At 33.1% G+C, this 13,197-nt stretch overlaps 1 protein-coding gene across 2 annotated transcripts in view; it reads left to right on the plus strand.

Annotated features, from left to right (window-relative positions):
- Positions 1–3,549: 3,549 nt before the first annotated feature.
- The window catches only part of CNTN6 (contactin 6), a 272,282-nt gene continuing 262,634 nt past the window's right edge, over positions 3,550–13,197 (plus strand). For both annotated transcript variants that reach the window (XM_037019376.2, XM_037019377.2), the window contains exon 1: positions 3,550–3,989. The gene's annotated coding sequence lies outside the window, so the exon portion shown is untranslated. The remainder of the gene's footprint in view (positions 3,990–13,197) is intronic.

Consider the following 13,197-nt stretch of genomic DNA (forward strand, 5'->3'; position numbering starts at 1 on the left):
AGAGCTATAGAAGTCACTTCTCAATCTCATCATTCATAATCATCCCTTAGGAAAATATGAATGAATCAAATTGACCCAAGTAGATCTGAACTGAAATGACTAACAATCATAGAAGAGATCAGAAAGGTAGTTTTCATTGTCCACTAAAAGCAATAATAATGATAACAGTGACAACAGTATTTGTAAGAATGATAGGCTTGCCAATTTTTACCTTTACAAAGTTTTTAAGAGAATCTACTATCTACCATTGTCATTCAGTTTATTAAAACAGCTTTATATGGTATCCTTTATATGAAATAAAATATATCCGTTTGTACAGTTTGATAAGATCTGTCAAACATATATGCCCAGGTAACCACCATCATAAACAGAATATTTTCATCACTTTAAAATATTCCTCAATGCTGACTTACAATTAATTTCTTCCCATTTCAACCTTAAGCAAACATTCTTTGTCTTCTGTCAGTATAGAATTACTTTGCCTTTTCTTAAATATCTTTCTCTTGACACAATATTTTTAGATTAATCTAAGTAATGAGTATTAGTAATTTTTGTGTTACATTTATGAATGTGCCACAATTTTTTATACATTAAACTGCTGGTAGGCATTTGTGTTGTTTCCAACCTTTGGCTATTATGAAAAATATTACCATGATTGTTCATTACAAATCTTTGTGTGGACATACGCTTTCATTTCTTTTGGGAAAATACAGAAGAGTGGAGTTCCTTGGTAATAATATCTTAAGAAACAGCAAGTTGTTTTTCAAAGTAGTTCTAACACTTGGCAGTCCTACTGGCCAGTTATAAGAGTTCCAGTTGCCTCACATACTCAGAAACCTTTAGTGTTTTTAATGTCCTTAATTTTAGCTGATGGCTATGCAGTAATATCTCATTGGGGTTTTAATTTTCATTTTGCTAATGAATAATGATGCTGAATACCTTTTTTATGTGCTTAATGTCAAACATATCCTTGGTGAAATGCCTGTTCACATTTTTTTTCAAATTTTTTAGCCAGTTGGTTTCTTGTTAGTGAGTTGTAAAAATTCATTAGTGATGTATTTCAAAGATCAGTAATTTTCCATTTTGATGAAACCCAATATTTCTATTTTTCTCTTATGTTTTGTGTGAGTGAGTCATAACAAATCTTTGCTTATTGCAAGATCTTGTATTATTTTCTATTAAAAGTTTTAAAGTTGTTCCTTTAGGTTTGTGATCCATTTCAAGCTGTTTGTGTGTGTGTTTATGTGCATGTGTGTGTGTGTGTGTGAGGTAAAGGTCAAGGTTAATGTTTTCCAAATGAATATACATTTGTTCAAGCACCATTTCTTAAAGTGTGATGTTCTTATCATTAAATTATCTTGACACCTTTGTCTGAAATCAATTGATCATGTAAGTGTGCTTCTATTTTCAGATACTCTATTATTTTCTATTGACCTATCCTACCAATGCCATACTGCCTTGATCACTTTAGGTTAATAGTAAATGGTAAAATCTGAGTATAATTCTCCAACTTTGTTCTTCATCATTTTTATTTTACTTTTCTTGGTTATTTTCATTTCCATGTAAATTTTAGCATCATTTGACAGTTGCCACAAGAGAACCTGCTGTGACTTTGATTGAAAATATTTCAAATCTAAAGACCTATTTGGAGATAATTGACCTCTTAGAAATATTGAGTTTTCTGGCCAATGAACATGGTATATTTCTTCAATTTTTTAGCTCTTATTTGATCTCTCCCAGCAATTCTTTATAGTTTTTAGTGTACAGACCTTAATTTAGAACTTTGGTGTCCCCAGTGATTAAAGTTTAAGAAAATAAGAAGATACCAGCAAATGTTTCTAAGAAAGAGCAGCTAGTGAGATACAGAAGTAAGACAGCTAGTGAGATAAAGGGACCAATCAAATTGGATTCAAGATATAATTTATAAAAGATGATTTGTAGACAATGAGTATAGACAGTACTTTCATGGTGCATTACTAGAAAAGGAAGCTAGGAAATGGTAGCTGGAGGAAATGTAAGGTTAAAGCTGTTGTTGATTTTTAAGATGGGCAAAACAGTGCCACATCTCCACACTGTAATGATACAGAAGAGAGGGAGAACTGATATTTCTGAAGAGAGATTGATGTGTAGCTAGAAGAGTTAATTGAGTAAGTTAGACAGCACAGTAACTGGAGTATAGCAGAGGGACTAGCCTGAGGAAGGAATATGGCACACCAGAGTAGCAGGAGTGAAGGTAGAGTCTATAGGTACAGGGGCAGGGATGTGACTAGATGAAATAGTAGGAGTTACTGAAGTTCTCTTCTGACTGTTGTTCCCTTTTCAGTGAAATAGGAAGCAGAGCCATTATCTGTCTTTAAATTATGGGGTGAAGTCGTGGAGATTTAAGTATAGGTATCCTTTAAATTGAGGTCCTCTTTATGGGGAAAAAAATGACTGCATTGTGACTATTTTTTTCTCATACCTACACAGAAAAAAATTCAATATGTTGGCATTTTTATAAATAGATATTATTTTGATTTCACAAAAGGGCAGGATAACTTTAAGTCAAAAATTTTAGAGGTTCAATTAAGGCAAATACCATCCCTATAAAATAATTCATCCAGCTTGCTTCCACATGCGTTGGAAGGAAGAATAGTATCTCATTTTGAGTTTATCTAGTGGTAAACATTCATTCCTGGGTCTAAAACTGCTTGTCATGGCAATTAGACTCTATGTAGAAGTTAAGTGTGTGACTGATATATTTACAGAAAAATGTAATTATACAAATCCACAGAATGTAGTTATAGAAATCTTCAGGCTCATCAGACCAAAGCAAACTCAGTCCAAAAGATACCTTTTGACTTACCTACGTTTGATTTGTGGATTTCCTTTTTCCGGTATTTATTTACATTAAGATACTAAGGGTATAAGTTCTTTTTATTACAAAATGAAAATAAGTCTAAGCAATTATTCTACTCTCATGTTGTAGCCATGTTTGTATGTGCTAGTGTCTTAGTGTGCATGTCAGTGCTTTTCATATTCCTTTGGTTTTATTCAACAAGCAGTCAGTTCCTTCAAAACCAATGATAAGACTCAAACAAGTTAAAAAGTTTAGTTGGAGGGCTGGGTGTGAAATACAGACAGCATTCTTTTCTGTACAGAACTGTTTTGCAAACACATACAGGCTTGTTCTCAGCTTCTTAGATTAAAAACAATATTGCTTTTGGATTTTACTTTCCTTACACACCTGTTTTTTAGAAGCCTTGCACATATTTTAAAAATACAATTTAAAAAGGATTAGTGACAGTGCCTAAGATCCTTTGATCTCATGTCTCTTTTTATTTTCACCTCAACTAGTAGCAGGAGTTACTGGCATGCTTCAGAAAGCTTACATTTGGATACAGCCTAAATCAGTGCGGACCCTAGACCGGCTTAATTTTTGCTTGCAAATGACAATGCAGTGAAACCAGAGTAAGAAAAAAAATTACTTCCTATCCTATTGGAAACCTAGTAAGTAGTTAGCCTGACCCAGTTTTCAATAAGAGAGATTTTCTGATGACCCAACAGGACTGACTATCTCTAGTCAAAGAAAGGGGAGGGTGAATTTAATCTTTCATGCCATTGGAATGGCAGCTGCTCTCAGCTCTCTGTGATTCTGTGAAGGATGTTGAAGACAGAGCTGGCTTTGCAGTGTAGGGAGAATTTTCCTTTTGAATATTCCAAACGGGAGATTTGCACATGTGCCTCAAGAACTAATTGTCTAGGTTCCGTCAGGAATGCAGCAGGAGAGGAGCGTATTTCATGCTTAAGACCAGAGAAGAGCCACGCAATACTCAGTGGATAAAAGGCTTGCAGTCCCAGCTGGGAAAAAGAGTCCCATTATCTCCCAGCTGCATAGACATTCCATACGGCTTGGTTCTGCCTGGATGCACAGCATGCCTGGCTGAGAGCTTGAAACAGAGTTCTGCAGAAAAATTGTAAAGATCCCGAGACATTTCCCTGTAAGATCTGTAAGTACAAAATTGTGCTGTCTGCTGCAAAGAGAATATTGCTGGGCAAGCTGCAGCATTCCTTCCTTTCAATGTCTTTGTATTAGCATAACAGGTAAAAGCTGGGGTTGGGGGAGAAGTCACTGCTTTATTTATGCTGTGTTTCTATGATACTGTTGTTTAAAATGCATTTATTCCTTGTCAGTGAAAATGTACTGAATCTGTATTCAGGGAGCTTAGGATCAAACCAGGGAAAGAGAGACTACAGGTATATTTTTCAGTGTTTCACTAGTCTTTGCTGCAGTCAACTAATGGGCAAGAGGGGATGACAGTGCTAATTCTGGTACTTTCAGATGGCTACATACCCTTTCTTAAATGGCAAATGGGAAAATGGGATTGCTAATTTTTTTTCATCAAGGATAGAGGGGTGGGGTTTGCAGTGTCTTATGGATCATTTAAAGGAATGGTTATAAAAAGTTTGCTGGGGGAGGGTTTTGGCTAGGAGAACAAGTCAAGACTGGAGGTCACGTGAGCTCACCAAATTTTATCTGGATTTTGCTTCTTACCCAGCTTCTAGATAATAGCATCTGGAGTTTCCATTTACAATAGTTAAACATGTATGTATTAAAGTACCTGCAATACTTTATGAAAAGTTTCAGAAGTTGATGACTTGGGAACAAAACTTTTAAAAGCTCTAAGATTAGCCACGTATAACCCATTATGTTAATGGAATACTGTCAACATTGGGGGCTTGGGGGGAAATCGGAATTCATAGTTCTTGCTTCTCCATTTGAAAACTACTTATGTTTAAATAATCAACATCCTGACTATATGTCCTCTGAGAAACATTCACAGAATGATTAAATAGAAGAGATAGGGAGGAAAAAAAAGGGAGGGGGGAGAACAGTAGAATTATACAGAATCAATTTGGGAAATAAGGTACTTGTAATCTTATCTACAGTGGCAATGCTTTTCAAAGGTCTTTGTAAAGGAAGAAGCCATATGTTGAATGTTGACTTGATTGTTTTAAACAATTTTCATTTATCTGATGAGTTTATCTTCCTTTTTTAAATTGTAGTTAAAGGTTTTACCAATCTATATGTATTGTATTTTATAAGGAAAAAAGATATTTAATCACACCCTCCCTTGTCCCTACCCCTCTTACATATCTGTAAACCTACACAAATTCAAAAAACATGAATAAAATACTGACACAATTGGTATAACAAACAGAAATACAGAGTCATTTCATCTTTCATGCTTGAGTGATTTTCTTTTTAGACAATATTATGGCTATGCAGTCCAAAGGTTTTAAATAAATAAATCTGCAAACTTTTATATAAGCTTTTTATATATGAAGTTATATAAATGCATAATTTACCACATCTCATCAAAAAGGCCCATCATTTATAAACTATATTGCATTACTTCCTTTGAACATTTTTAGTGAAGTATAAAATAATTTTTTTAGAATTTTCTATGTAACTTTCCTTAATGAAAACATACTCACATTGTCATCTAGAAAATTTTTATACATTTGGTCTAAGCTTAGACAAAAAAAATCAATTATCTTATGAAAACAGTGTAAGGTATATTAAGTTATTTACATACTTTTGGAATTTTTTGACAAAATGAAAACATTCAATAGTATACATGGAAATGTGTAGCTATTCAGTTCTTTCAGTGGAAGGAAAAGGATTATGAAATATTTGCTTATTCATATATGTATTTATTTTAACATAATATTAATTAAAATGCAGTAGTATAAATATACTCACTCAAAAGAACTCAAGCTAAACATAAAAGTTTAAAAATTAAACCTCATCGCCCATAAATAACAATCATGAAATTTGGAGACTATCATTGGAAGCATCATAAGCTTAAATTCAAATAACAATGAGAGATACACAGAGAAGACTTTAGTAAGAATGGTTTCTCACCCCACAGCTTTTAAATTTATTTATTACAAATAAGCGTTTAGATACTATGATCAATAATAGATAGATGTTCTTTTAAAATAATGTGATCTTACTCTACTCTTTAAAAAAGTATTTAATTTAATTTAGATTTGGATTAAGCATGAAAAAAAAGAAGCCAATATGAAACTAAAGAAATTCCTAAATTTCAGGCATTTGTTTCTTTCCAAAGTAAATAGTAGTTTCAGAAAAATAATTCTAGAATTTCAACAATTATGAAAATATTAACAGTTTGAAGTCATTTGTCAAAATGCATGTTTAAATATTAAACAATCTCTTTTAAGTCCTTGTCAGGATACTTAAATTAGCTCGGGTACTTTATGGTGATCTCCCTTCTACATACTAGGTGAATTTTAATTATATTATGAGTTTAACCTTATTAAGAATTTTAGTATTTATATTCTGCCTTAATTTTCACAGTCTTGATTTAGACTTATTTCAAATTTGAAAGAATTTAGCCTTTACCAATATGTGGTTTACCACTCAATTTCTCATTCCCAATTTCTTTATTTTAAATTATTTCTTGGATTGTTGATCTCACTGGTAAGTAGTACCCCTTCACTGAAGAAACGTAGATGCTGCATTTCTGTGTGGTTACATAGACCATTTCTTTCTTTTGTCTTACACATAGAAGAAAAATTAATCTTTCTTGAATCAAACTTAATTTTTCCCTTCAGAAATGTATAAATGTTTGTAAACAGTGCTGAGAACTCTTCCCATGTTTAATGTTGCTGTCCAGTGGTTTTTAGATATGTCTGGAAATTTCCGTCATTGAATGTAACTTGCTTTTTTTATGATAGATACCCACCTGATTCATTGTTTCTTTTTTGCCAAAGTAAGTCCTAGAATTGGTTAGTCTTTATCAACTTTGCTTGAATATGGGGTATCCTATTGTTTTGAGAATGTTTCTTCTCAAAACTTTTGTTGTCACACTATGTATTTGATCTTTTTTTCAGGGATGGGGAGATTGTTGTTATTTATGTCTTCCTACCAATTATGGGCATGTTGGATCTCATTTATCTTCCAAATCTATGATGTTATCCAAATTCATTTTTAATTTTACACTCTTTCAGATTACTTTGTTTAATTTTGTTTAATGTACAGAATTATTGTGTTTTACATAAATTAAATATTATAAAAGTGTCTAAGCATTTTACTCAATCTATGGCTGATTCTTCTTGAGTTTTATATTTTTCAACTGCATTTCTCTTTGTTCTTTTCTTTTTCATCTTCTTTTCCTTTGAAAATGTGTGCATAAGGGATGAATAGGCAGAACACAGAGGATTTTTAGGTCATTGAAAGAATTTTGTATGATATGATGTTAGTAGATATATGTCATTATATATTTGCCAAAATCCACAGAATGTACAACACCAATATGAACCCTAATATAAACTATGGATTTTGGGTGATAGTGATATATCGATGTAGGTTCATCAATTATAATAAATTGTGGAACCATGGGGATGTTGTTAGTTATGGAGGCTGTTCATGTGTGGGGACAGGAATTATAAGTTAGCAAGTTTGGAGGCAATCTGTACCCTCCTAAAAGTAAAAGAAAGAGAAGCATTGTCACTTTTCCCTGATGCCCACCTCTGCCCCCTACATAGGCCCATGCATTTTTAGCATTTGGCAGTAATGGAAATGAGCTTTAGAATCTGTGTTTTGGAGTTATGTGTACTCAACCGTTTTCTTTGAAGACAGAAGAGTTTTTGTTTTGCTCTTGTATCCCACCATGACATTTTTCTTTCTCTTTAGTGTTTTTGTATAAGAAAACAGGCATAAATATCTCTTTACTTAATGATCTTTAAGTAAAAATCTTTCAATTTGGGAGAATTCTTTTAAATATAAATTTCACTAAAAAATTAAATTATTCTTATTATTCATACTGACAAGAGCCATTCTAGTTAAATTAAGTTTGTGTGCACTCTGTATTCTAGTATTAAATACTTGCTATGGTGAAGGCACAGCACAGGACATACTTGAGGGAAAAAAGAACAACGAGAGCCATTGGGCATTATTTTGATCTTCTCTTAGTCTTTAATAATAAAGTGTATAGTCAACTAAACTCTCTTGCAGTGAATCCTAAGGTAATTTACAGTGATTTGGGGTACTCATACCATAAGTCAAAATTAGCAGTCTCAAATGTTTTATGGTAGTAGGGTGAGTGAATTCAAAACATATATAAAATAGGTCTCCAATTAAATAAATGAATAAATGAAATTACTTGGACACTGAGATTTTTTTAAAAGCAGTGAAAGAATTATACATCCTATGAAGTACAAAGCAAGTGACTTCACTGGTAAAACAAGTTCCATTCTCTGAGAGTGCATAAAGTGACACAACAAGATTCTGGAGTTAGATCACTTGAGCAGAAGTTTCACCTATTAGCTATATAACTGCCCTTCTCTGCATCCAGTGCAGAATAGCTTTGTGGTCTTAAGCACATTATGTAGCCTCTCTATATCTCAGTTTCCCCCTCCATATTGGAGATAATAAAGGTACTGACTTCACAGTATTAGCAAGAGATTAATCTGTGGAAATACCTTGGAAGAAAGCCTTGACATTAATAAGTACTCTATGTATTAGATGTTTAATCATTTTTATATTATGACTACTACTATTATATTTGTCTATGAGCCTTGGGATCAACTGACAAAAAATATATATAAATCAATGAAAAGAATGAAAATGATGATCATAGTCTTATCAGTTATATTGGGTATTTGGTAGAGAATTAAATTTGGACCTGTAAATCATGATTAGATATGAAAATGGAGCTCAGGGAACATTGTAAGAAGATTTAGAGATGCTGATCTTCAGATTTATATAGCTTAAAAATAGAAATTATATTTTTGCAATAATCAGACCTGATCAAGAAAAAGGGTTTAATTTTCTGATTATAAAAGCAATGCACAGAAAAACAAGAAAAAAGTAAACCATAATTCCTTTTACCAAAGAAAACCATCACCACATTCCTGTGTATTTATTTCCTGTTGTTATTAAGGATTTTTATTCTTATTTTTTAAATTAAAATTTTAATGTCCTAAAAAATATTGCAGGCACCTTGGGGAAAGATACTAAAATAAAAGGTGAATATCTCCCCACACATTTCCAGTCTCAATTCCCAGAGATATTTTTAACAGTTTATTTTATTGTATTTATTTTTTACTTCCTTTTATTGAATTGCCAAAGCATTCTTTATTCACTTTTTTCTGATTTTACTGCCTTAACAATTAGATGCTGTATTATTATTATTATTATTATTATTATTATTATTATTATTATTATTTTGGTATCATTAATATAAAATCACATGTGCAACATTGTAGTTACTAGATTCCCCCCGTTATCAAGTCCCCACCACATACCCCATTACAGTCACTGTCCATCAGTGTAGTAAGATATTATAGAGTCACTACTTGTCTTCTCTGTGCTATACTGCCTTTCCCGCACTCCCCCACCACGTTATGTGTGCTGATCGTAATGCCCGTTGTTCCCCTTCTCCCTCCCTTCCCACTCACCCTCCCCAGTCCCTTTCCCTTTGGTGACTGTTAGTCCATTCTTGGGTTCTGTGAGTCTGCTGGTGTTTTGTTCCTTCAGTTTTTGCTTTGTTCTTATACTCCACATATGAGTGAAATCATTTGGTACTTGTCTTTCTCTGCCTGGCTTATTTCACTGAGCATAATACCCTCTAGCTCCATCCATCTTGTTGCAAATGGTAGGATTTGTTTTCTTCTTATGGCTGAATAATATTCCATTGTGTATATGTACCACATCTTCTTTATCCATTCATCTACTGATGGACACTTAGGTTGCTTCCATTTCTTGGCTATTGTAAATAGTGCTGCAATAAACATAGCAGTACATATGTTTTTTTGAAACTGGGCTCCTGCATTCTTAGGGTAAATTCCTAGGAGTGGAATTTGTGGGACAAATGGAATTTCTATTTTTAGTTTTTTGAGGAACCTCCATACTGCCTTCCACAATGGTTGAACTAGTTTACATTCCGACCAGCAGTGTAGGAGGGTTCCCCTTTCTCCACATCCTCACCAGCATTTGTTGTTCCTAGTCTTTTCTATGTTGGCCATCCTAACTGGTGTGAGGAGGTATCTCATTGTGGCTTTAATTTGCATTTCCCTGATAATTGGCAATGTGGAATGCTGTATTATATTTTAATGAACATATTCTAACACAAAATATAACTTTATATTTTCTCATATATCTGTCCTCTTTATAAACAGAGCAATGGCTTTAGATTCCCTCAAGATATTTCTCCCAGTGTTCATGTTTCTACTCTTTTCTTCTCACTTTATTTTTAAACTGTTCCCCATACTGTTTGTCAATGTTATTTTGGATTTATGACATGAGTTTCTGAGTTCTTTACCATTTTTTTCTTGCCATGTATTTGCATCTCCTGGGTTCCTATGTACTGAAGACCATTTGAAGGCCATTCTAGAAACAATATTAAACTCTCTTAAAATGTATATATCTGAAAATTACTTATTTTACTTACATACTAAAATAACGGTATAGTTGGTTACAGAAATCTACACAGACTGATATTTTTCTCTGTATAATTTTTGCATATTCTGTTCCATGATCTTCTAGAATATAATTTTGTTCATGGGAACATGGCTCATAGTTTAACCATAACATACTGTAAGATACACTTGTCTCTCATTCATCCAAAATTCATTCATTCTGATAGATTAAAAGAATTTCTCTTTGTACTAATATATTTGTGTTTACTGTATTGTATATAGGTATGAATTGCTTTTAAATTTATTCCATTTAGGCCTTCACAAGCTCCTAAATCTCTTCAATTCTGGAAAACCCTCAGCTACTGTATACTTGATCTTTCCTCTTATCCATCTCTTCATTTTCCCCTTCAGAATGCACATTAAGTATTTGAATCTTCTAATCTTCTGTCTTTGACTTATTTTATATATTTTATATCTACCATTTTGTGTGATTTCTTCTGATCTAAACTTCATATATTTCTTTTTAGAAAATATTTTAAATTTCTGTAATTTCTGTATTTGATTTTAAATTCTCTTCCTATTTTTGTGCCTTACAGTTTCTCTTCCATCATGTAGCTTTTCAAAACTTTAAATAAGCTTAATTTAAAGCTGAATTTTAATGGTTTGACTAATTTTTTAGGGACAAATTAACTCCACTACTTGTGTCCATTTCCCTCACGGTGGTCCATTCTTTCTGATGTTTATGGTGTTTATCACTTCTTTTTAATGATGAATTTATCTTTAGCAGATACTGCTTCCCATGAAAGACCAGTATTATCTGAGTTGAAGATGTTTCTCTATAGCACTCTTCTACTGCTACAGGTGCTCTGTAATTCCCCCATTTTTGACTAGTTTCTCTTCTAATTTGGGACCTAAAATTACCTGACCATGCAGATGCTGTAAATTTGTGCCCTACAACCAAACTTCCAATAAGTGCTGTGCATTCCTGATATTTACACAAAAATTGGTATTTTGGCACCTCGGGGAGATGCCTTTTCTCCCAGATAAGAAGAATCCTGTAAGGTCCCGTTTCCTGCAGGGTCTTCTTAACCTTGGGCTACTCCAGCTTTACCACATCTTCACCAGTCTGACTTTGAGTTCCCTTTTCATTTTGGGCCCCTGAACATTTATGTGTCAGTGGTGGAATGATATCCTTCTGTACCATATTGCATGGCATCATATACTACCAAATTGACTGGAATTTTCCCCATACGTTTTCCATCTTGTAGGAAGTTATCCAACTTTCTGGCTTGCTGGTATTTTCATTTTTTTCTGGTCCTTTTATGATTTCATATATTTCTTTTGGTATATTTTCTATTGTTCAGTGATGCTTTAAAGGTCAAGGCATACATTCATTCCAAAATCATGAGCCAGAAGTTATTTTAGAGATTTAAAAACAGAATTTTCACAGAAATTAAAGATGGCTAGTTCCTTTATTTTTTTGGCAATTCACTAGATCATCACATAGTTAATAAAAGATGTTTAAAGTCAATTGTATCTGTCTTTTCATTGGTTCCACAAACATTAACTTACTGAAATGCTGATTTAGTCCAAAAGTATATTTCATCTAATGAGTGAATATTCTAGGAAGCACTCTAGAAGTTAGAAAACCTGGCCAGTGCATGCTAATCGTTTGTATATTCTTCAGGAGTGGTTTATATTAATTCCTTAGGTTTAATGGTGTGCAAATTCTTAAACTGTAAAGCAATTATTCAAAATTTTTGTTAGCACAGCAATCCCTAATGACACAGTAAAGCCGAGTGCTAACCAGACCATTCTTCTTTTAGATGGATTCTGCTGATTAAAAGTGAGAGTATTGTATAGATTTTTTTCAAAGCTTTTTTAAGTCTACTTTTAAGGCAGGAAGGCAAGACCCAAATAAAATATTTTACGAAGTTCCTAGCAATTTATCATTCTTGTGTGTGAGAGACCAATATGGGCATTTCATGTTCAATGTTTTCATTTGTACATTACTTCAGCATTTTGGGTGCTTCTTTAACATGTGACTAAAGGGGCTATGGAGGAAGACTTCTGTAGTGTCTGTGTAAATATCGGGAGTGCACAGCACTTATTGGAATAGAGTTCTTAGCAAAAGAACATAATTTTCCTCTAGCATCTGTTAAAGTCCTCCAGTCAATAGAGAACAATAAAATAAAGAGAAGGTCAGAAATCACATACACTGCCAATTTTCTATTGGCTGATCACAGTAAATTAAAGAAAAGCCCTGAAAGTTTTGTTGGGATGAAAAGGTTACACTTACTCAAGGGTTGATAGAAAGTAATTTTTTAAATATATAATATGAAGATGTTTTCTAGGCATTTAATGTTAGTAAGTTATTAAACATGCTTGTGTCTGTAGTGCTGACAGATATGTTAATTCTGGCATTCCTATATATAAATTAACACAAAAGTATTATTCGAGAGTTCTCTTAAGATTACTGGTGGTTATGAAATGTGTATTTTTCAGAGGTACAAACTTTAAGTTGTTATTTTGTACAATTTCTGTGTGGTTAGTAGACAAGAGAATGACGCCTCTATCTGTACCTTGCTGTCAAGATATATTGCACTTGGGGAGGGAAAGCTTTCTCTTTGCTGATTTCACTTTCTGTCTTTTGTCATTAGATGTTCAGAGTAAATATGCAATGACAGAAACAGCTTCTTTATAGAAAAAGAGAGCCTGGAATTTAAAAGAAAAATGACCTTTTTGGCTCGTTCAACGTAGAAAGCCACA

Source organism: Manis javanica, chromosome 3, assembly GCF_040802235.1.
Source record: "Manis javanica isolate MJ-LG chromosome 3, MJ_LKY, whole genome shotgun sequence".
In the NCBI taxonomy this organism is placed as follows: domain Eukaryota; kingdom Metazoa; phylum Chordata; class Mammalia; order Pholidota; family Manidae; genus Manis; species Manis javanica.